The following is an 8751-nucleotide window of genomic DNA, read 5'->3' as shown; positions in this document are numbered from 1 at the left end:
AGCCTGCCACTTCTTGTAAGTCTTAGAGATTTATACTGACAAGGGATGTAAAAGCAAGTTTCTAGTCATAAAGAGACATAATACCGATAGCTTTATACGGTGAACTGAACTTTCTTCTAAACAGTAATGACTAAAAGGCAGTAAAGTAATGACTGATAGAGCTGCGTTGCCTTTTTTTTTCAGCCAGGAGGCTGATAGCAGTGCTTAAAACAGTTCTCAAGAAGTGAACTTCAGTCAGCAAGGGAAAACCTTTAATAAGATCTTATAAAATAAATTATTTTATTGGTTTAAAGTTTTATGATCATGTGCAACAAAAACCTGAAGTTAGTGGCAGATTTATAGTTAGAAAGTACTCTACATAAATACCATGACCTTACTTTGTGGTGGATATATCAGACAGCCACCTTCATGAGGACTACGGTGACAAAGCATGAAGACATCTTAGTTTCTTGTAGAAAATCTTAGAAGCACGCAGCTCTTAACAAATGCATGTTTGTGAGATGAAGACATTTTGAATATTTTCATAACCTGAACACAAGAAAGGGAACACACAGTAAGAATGTCGTGCCAGGTTTGCTCAGGGTACGAATCTCATTTCAACGTTTCCTTTTGGGACCAGCCCAATACTGGTACATTGCTCTCCTCCCACTGCGGAGTGCGACACCAGGACAAGCAGCTCTGGGTTGGGGCTTGGTGAGCTGGTAAAGCACAAAAGGCACATCATCACCTGTGCAAGCAACTCTGAAAAAAAAGCTAGAATATGACCAGAGATAAGTAGGGTAAATGAAGAGAACACCATTAGACCTGCTTAGAGCATATGAGCCTTAATTATTATTTCCAGAACACTTTGATGTCCTTAGGGAGAGAGTATATGAAGTTCAAAATGACTAGTTAATAAGTGAGATTTTCAAAAGCATTTAAATAGTGAAGGAGTTCCAGAGACCGCTAAGTTACATAGGTAGCTTTGAAAATTTCCCCTCAAGATAATAAATGTATGTCCCAGTATTTGTTAAAAAGACTTTCTTCTCCAGTGGCACGGTATTACTTGCACACATTTTGCAGTCATGCTTTTGTTCTCTAACTGAAAGCATAGCCTCAGTGTATCTCTATGTGTGTTGTGCAATAGTAGATTTGGAATTCGCGTTTTTTAGATTACCAGACAATAAAAAAAATAGAGATTGCACAGATATGCACCACCCTTCATTACAGGCAGTGATATTCTCTCCCACCCAGTCCTGCCCAACCAAGACAATATTGCACATACGCCTCCAGACAATGAGACTACCACACCTTTTGCCTCTAATTAAAATTATTAAGTCAAGAAGGAAAGAAATGCATTTCAGTCTGTGCTTGTTAGCCAAATGTCTTGATAAAACTGAACATGTTCTGCTGCTGCCCACCATCTGTTCTTATAAATACTTCTTAAAAACATCGAACAGGAAAACAGATTTGTCATCACTGACTTTCACCATTTTATACCAACTCTGCCCTCAGGTTTTTCTTCATGAAGACCAATAAACATCCATAGAATATAATAAATTTTTCTTCCATCAAAACAACTTTGCATTTGACACATTTCAGTAGAAAAGATTCAAACCTCATGCATGTAGAAAGCTGACAATGTAGAGCAAAGACGTTGTCGTTTTTGAGGACAGTGTTTTAACAGGGAAATCTTTCTTCTCTTGTCTTGACCCATTCCTTACATATTCCCAGTCTTTCCACTGTTAGAGAAGTCATCATAGAATCACTGCAACTCCCTGTCTTTGACAAAGAGGTAACTTTTCATAGTGCTGCAGCCTTTGAGGCATCAAAACGTCATGCATCTCAGCTTTCCTTTGACCCTAGGAATTCAAACACCTGCAAGAAAATAGGCCTTTTCTATTACTGAGTTTAAAAAAAAACCACCCAGACTTAACCATAGCATCCAGTCCTGTCATGATTCCCAGTATATTGCACCTGATACAATGAAGAAATCCCAGCTGATGCAATACAGCAACCCAGCCATTGATAAGTACGGGTTGACAAGAAGGTTGATACTGTTTCTTATTCAGACTCCCCATTGAATTTTAAGTCCCGTCCCCAGGCTTCCAGTGGGCTATTTTAACTATTTTACCATTGGTGCCTTCCTTAAAAACTTCACCTCGGGAACAATGTTACAGTCAATGCTGTTTGTAATACAAAGGAAAAGGGATTTTGCCAGAGGCTGGTGTTCATCTCTAGAGACGTTGTTCTTCATTGCTTGAAAAACAGGTATATATTCTACTGTGCGCAGGACCAAAGGTGAGCTCTCTTTCCATAGATAACTGTAATTCTTATTTTTTCTAATTATTCTTCTTTCTTCTCACAGAAGCTCCTCCCAACAAAGTGGGAATTAGCTCAGGTATTTATAAAATTCACCTTCATGAGAGGGGTGAATAAATGGTACCAGATATCAACATTATCCCAACACAAGAAGGTCACAAGTGACTCACACAGGTGTGGGTACTAATTCCCTTAGGGCTTGACTTCAGGCAGTACAGAGGCCACTCTGTTTGGCAATTTTTGGTGAGATAAAGCTGAGTGTGAAGATTTCTGAATACCAGGTCTGTTTAAGAAAAAGCTGCTCAGCTGATATTAAATCAGTTGCAGGAGTGTTGGAACTAATCCTGTCAAAGACCCATGGTATTCCAGGTCACCTGAGTCCAGGGCTGGTTGGTGAGGAGCAGTTGTACCTCCTCCGCAGGCCAGTGCAAACCTCTGCTCGCTGTCAGAAGGGAAAAGAACAGGAATAGGACATAAAAGTCTCTAATACCAACTACAAGAAGAGTGTGGCTGTTTTGAACTGCAGAAATACAAGGAGGTCAAAAAAGAACAGCAGCAAGTCTTGAAATGATAGCAGGAATATCTGAATGGTTTCTAGCTAGCATAGAGCATGCACAGAAAGAGGCCTTTTCTAGTCTTTTACAAATTAAACTTCACCATTTGCATATTCTCCCTAGAAATTCCTTAGGAGTAGGCTCTCCTCTGCAATTTCTGGTACCATCCATTTCAGGTTAGACTGGAAATATTGTGAAAGAGGCTCCTTACTCACTAGCATCCCAGGCTCTCTCAAGCTCTTGACTCCCTCATATTCAAATCCAAAAACTTCTCAGGAGGTACAGATATATAAGAGACTGAGGATGTTATCTTCCAAGACTGAGGATGTTAGTCTGGCTTCAAAAGTCAGAAACAAAACTTTGCATCATTGCCAAGGCTGTTTCTATGCCAGCCAATGTGAGAACAAAGAGAAAAAGTGAGGATGAAAATAGGCACTTGATTGCAGCTGGGGTTTGTTTCTGTTTTTTTTCCACACATTGAAGTTTTGGGGGGTTTTTTCCCCTCCCTTCTTTGTTTTCAGTTGCATGTAAGTTGCATAGTCAACTGAATATTTTAACTATCCAAAACTTTCTGAAAGCAATAGGAATTAATTATACTGACTGCAAATATGGACTGGGTTATTCCATGGGTTAAGATGATGTTTTTGGAAAGGTAATTTCATGAGATGTTCCAAATACAACTCCGTATGCTACACTTAATTCACAATATACCTTGTTATTGCAGCATATAGCCATCTCAGATGTTGCTTAGAGTTCACAGTTTCCCCCCAAAAATTCTCAATAATTAGACACAGAACTTTGTTTCAGAATTCTGGGGAAAAACAAACAAACAAACAAAGTAAAACCAAACCCTCACCTTCTCAAATCTCTGAAGTTCTTCAGTTCTCCCAGATTTGCATCCTAGAACCACAAAGCAAGAAGCTGAAAGACAGAAAAACAAGAAAAAAAGAGGTTGACACCTGTTTTCCCTTCAGCTGCCTAAAACAGGTAGTAATTTCTGACATTAATTTCTGATTTAGAGAGTTCATACATCTTTCATACACATGCATACACAAACATACGTACAAATATATGCATGCAGATATGTATGTGTATGTATGTATATATATCAGTACATAACAGTTGGTATCAAATAACATACATACAGTACTTTTGGGGTCCACTCATCATTGTCAACTGCATCAGGAAAATATCTTAGAGATACACCTGTACCTTCTAGCACAATTATGTAAGTTTCTAACAGAACTCTAAAACACTTGGAAAGGCATGAGCAGAACAAAAATTATTCTGATCTATGTTTATTATTAGGACCATAAACTGTCAGTTAGGCTCATAGAAATTTTAATAAAAGTGTCCTTTAAAAGCCCATAGTTTTGTAAAAATATTTAATAATCTTATGAGACATTCCTCTATTTCAGATTTTCCAAATATTATGAGGCTTTTCTTTCCTTAGTGTCCATTAGACTATGACAGGAGGAAAACTAGTATTAAAAAAAAAACTTTTCTTTGGGTTTTTTTTGTTTGTTTTTCCACTTTTCTTTCTCCCTCTTCTCACCCTGCTTTGTTATTCTTCAACCTCTCAAAGCTTCCACATCTTTGGAAGCATTACTATGGGAACAGGAGGAGTTCTGAGTAATGACAGAGTAACATCTGTTAATTCCATTTTCCTTTCCTTTCTGCCACTTATATTTTTACAAACCTGAGAAGGTTAAGAAGAGTTACAGTAGAATTAAAAAAATTTACACCTTTGCTTGTTGTGAAAGGGAAGAAAAAGCTTTACCTGCCTGCAGTTACCTTCTTACACTTAATGAAAAGAGAACTTGTTAAAAGAGAAACTATTATTTTGAGTGTGCAAAATTTTTCACAAGTTGAAAAAGAAGATAAATACCCTAAATGGTTCCTTTTTGAGTCTTACAAAACAATTAAAAAGACAGCTTTCATCCATTTCTAACTCGAGCTGTGGTTCCAGCTTCCACATGAGTAGTAAGGTAACTCTTTCCTAAACTTCTACATAATTTTTTAAAACTTTTCATCCTTATTGCCTCTGAACACCTAGCATATATATATATATATTTTTTTTTTTTTCAAATGAGCATCATTAAACACATGTGACTCATTAGTGATGATGACTTAGCTTGGGACAACACTGGTGGTTTCCACTCCCAGCTTTCTGTCCTGGATTTCTCCTGGCAGCTCATCCTCTTGCTCCAGGGGTAGCCCAGCAGCACATGAAGCTCCTTCACCACTCAAGTTTGGAGGAAACCAGAATCCATTTCCATTTCCCTTAATACACCTGGCTCTAATTTATGGCAGCTCAGCAACTGCTACCTGAGCAGCCATGGCACCTCTGCAGTGGGAGAGAGTCTGAGAGAAGAGCAGGGCAGATTTCCTGGCTGAAATCAAGGGTGCAGGCTGGGTACATTAGCACATGCCACATGTCATATTAAGGAAATTTGAGGAGTAATGCAGTCAATGAAAACAAAATAGAGCTTGGCAGCAACCTAAATATTTAGGGGGGTGGGGCGGGAAGAGAAGGTGCTACAGAACCATTAAGAGTATTCAGATCATCATTCAGATCTGGACAAAAATTCTTAGGAGGCTCCAAGGAGATATGAAATTAACCCTTGACAATATATTCAGAATTTGCCACTGTTTTTAAAATCTAGGTAAAAAAGAACACATTACTGTTTTAGCAGGTATCCCAGCCCTTTGGCTCAAGGTATATTATTTTTGAAATAGCAGGGATCAGCACACAGGGAAAGCATCTGGGGATGTTTCATCACAACTTTCAACAGAAATTACTTGAAATCGATTCACTTTCTTAAATACCATGCCCACAAAAGTTCTCCTTGTCCTCTAGCAAAGTATAAAACAAAAACATGATGCCCTAGCTTTGTGACTTTAAAAATGAAGTGAAAGAAATAAGATTTCTCAGCTGGTCTTCTAGACTTAAAGACTTAAATCCTGTATTTACATGTAGGCCCAAATGAATTAAACAAATACAGAAGAAGGAAACATTCTTTGGAGATGTGGCTGATTATTTTCCTAACCGATGTGTCATCAGCAGCCTAGATGCTACCCTTAGAAAGAATGTGGCCTTACAACACATATCTTTGTACATTCAGTTCCTTTTTTAAGAGTCTTTGTTTTCTTAAACTGATATTTGAATTGTATTCAGCACCCAACATATTTTCTGAGAAAGCAAATGTATGTTGGTACAGGAAGCTGCACAGGTGACAGTTTAATTTAGAAAAGAATAGCAGAAGAATCCATGCAAATGCCACATTAAAAGTTTATTATCTGAAAAAAAAAAAAACAAAAAAACAAAAAAAAACAAAAACAAAAAAACAAAAAAAAAAAAAAAAAAAAAACAAAACAACAAGTATAGGTTTGCTCTTACTGCCAAAAAGATATTTTCCTATCCTATATTCTATTCTCATTTTCCTGAGATATTTTTCCAAGGAGGTTCTCCAGGTCAGCAAGTGAGTGTGCTTATCCAATCTCATTCCTAAGAATGTTTGGCAACAGACTTCTGGTTCATCAGCACAAGTTTGAGATGTCGGGAATGGGGGAGATGACAGTAGAAGAGGATAGTAGATTCTGTTAGATCTTGTACAGGGGCATTGCTGTCTCTAACAGCAGGGCTGATGTCTCTAGGGAACCACACAGGATTCAAGCAACAACTCAAAGCACCACAGAGTCTAATTTAACATTGTGAATGCATTCAGCATGGTATGGCAGGTAGGAGCATTTGTAATTGTGTGTTATATTAATATGGGGTTGGGTTTCTTTAAGGAGTTATAAAGTTCTGGCTCAAGAAGAAAAATGCAGTATTAGAGACAGCATCTTCCAGTGCTGAATCATCTCAGACAGAGAGTCTGAAGAAAAGATTGCTGTCAAGCACCTGTATATGTTGTTAGTTAGACCTGGTCTTGCAAATGCCTTAAGTATAGAGCAGCCACTGGATACCACAAGAAGCAAACCAATGCTGCATGCCCTATAATCTTGTCTTTAATCCACTGTTGATAAATCCTGCAGAAAACTATTAAAGCAAACATTAACAAGTTAACCCATGTTAGAGAAAGGAAGAAAAAAACAGACAGGGAGAAGCACTTTATTGATGGATTTTCTGTCACGAAGACTGTATTGTCTTGCTTTCACCACCAGTTTGTAACTCTCAGCCATGCGTATACAAGGGCTTTTTGGCCTGGTCATTTTCACATTCCTGGTAATCTCTGGTCACTTTATTTTTTAAATCATACCAAATACATCTTATTCTTCAAAGTATTAGAAACTGGCGATAAAAATCATTTGGGAGTGAGCATTGGCAGACTCACCTGGCAGAGAAACTGGCTATTAACCTTGCAGTGAAGGGAAGGAGAGGATCTGGCTGAGCACCCTGCAGTAGGCAAGGCGCTGCCGAGATGTGGGACAGCTGGAAAACTCCACAGTAGTAGAGATGTGCAATATGCCAGCTTCTGCTTGGGGGTCCACATTGTGTGCTTGGTAGGAGTGACAAAGTCCCCTATCTTGTTAGGCTCCCACTCTCAAATTCTTCCTCTCACGAGCAGCTCCGCTATCTTTAAGTGATTTGCTGCTACTTTCACCAAGCCCCAGCCTCCCATTTAACAGAGGCATATTTCCTTTGATTTTTTTTTAGTCTTCCAGCTTCTTTTAATGGTCAAAGCTTAGGAGACAGCAGGGAAAAGCCCATGCAGTCAACTTTCCACTATTCTGGTCACAGGGATGGATAATCATTAATAACTTTAAATGGGAAGTTTAACAGAAAAGGACTAAATTATTTTAATGGAAAAGGATTTTTATCTCAAACATAACAGTGTGTAAATGCATGAGCTGACAGGTTCAAAGGCAGCCAAACTGCTGCAGGTCTCCCCAGCCCAGGAGCAGGATGCTGAGGCACCCTAAAATGGCAGGTCCTGGGTGGTACAGTCAGCCCTCGACAGACCTAAGCTGCTCCTGCAAAACACCAGTTTAGTGTCCACAAATAGCAAATATGAGTTTACTGGGTCTCATTAGCTCAGCTTCAGTCAAGACCTTTTTGGATCTGCTCCAGCCCTATGTGCAGCTCAGGCACTCCTGAAACCATGGTCCATTTACCAAATAAACAGGCAACCCGTTCAGAGGCAATGGAGCTAAGTGGTCCCATTTACACAAAATTTGATGAGGAATCTCTGCATGGATCATAGAGGGACAATGTCCAGCACATATTTTGCATCTTTACTCAATCAAAGAAACTCCTTTTCCACATTGCAGCCTGTGTGTTCCCTCTATAATCTTTATAGAGGGAACTACACACACAGCTGGTGTACAGCTGCTACCTACAAAGGACACATATCTCAGTGCAAACAAAGCAGTAAATTGTTTAGCTATATAAAGTGACAGCAAAATAAACAGATTCTCTTTTCCTGTACATTAATTCCTGAGTATCTGCTTATATTTGAAAACATTTATGGTGTTGAGGATGATTTATAATTGTTCAACACTACCTGCTTTAAAGCATCTGCTTCTTTCAATAAAAAATAGTAGCTGGGCATTCTCCATAGGATTCTTGACTCAGGCAATGTTGCAGATTTAAACAGTTATTGGGGAAACTGCAAGAGAACAGAGACCATAAATTAAAATTCAGTGGGATATGACATAACTAGCCCACCACAGTGCTGAATCCAGCACAAACTTAAGAGGGTTTTTCCCCCAGACCAACAGAAGGATGCTGTGCTAGCTGCTGAGCTGCAGCATGCAGGGAAGGTTAGGCCCCTCTGAATGGCAATGCTGGGCAGGGAGCTGTGCCAGTGCAAAACCCTGGCAATGGGGCACCTAATTCCTGCCATCAGCTACCTAAGGTGGGGCGGTGCCAGGCTTTCCTCAGCGGCGCACA

General features: G+C 39.1%; 1 long non-coding RNA gene across 1 annotated transcript; it reads right to left on the bottom strand.

Annotated features, from left to right (window-relative positions):
* Positions 1–1655: 1655 nt before the first annotated feature.
* On the bottom strand, positions 1656–8455 carry LOC116963217. Its single transcript, XR_004408034.1, has 3 exons — positions 8363–8455; positions 3712–3776; positions 1656–1857 (listed from the first exon to the last, which is right to left on the bottom strand). It is a non-coding gene; the product is annotated as an uncharacterized LOC116963217 (long non-coding RNA).
* Positions 8456–8751: the final 296 nt, after the last annotated feature.

This window comes from Tyto alba, unplaced genomic scaffold (genome assembly GCF_018691265.1).
Source record: "Tyto alba isolate M040663 unplaced genomic scaffold, T.alba_DEE_v4.0 Super-Scaffold_6, whole genome shotgun sequence".
NCBI lineage: Eukaryota > Metazoa > Chordata > Aves > Strigiformes > Tytonidae > Tyto > Tyto alba.
Note: the sequence above shows the minus strand (reverse complement) of the source record. Positions and strands in the feature narration are given on the sequence as shown.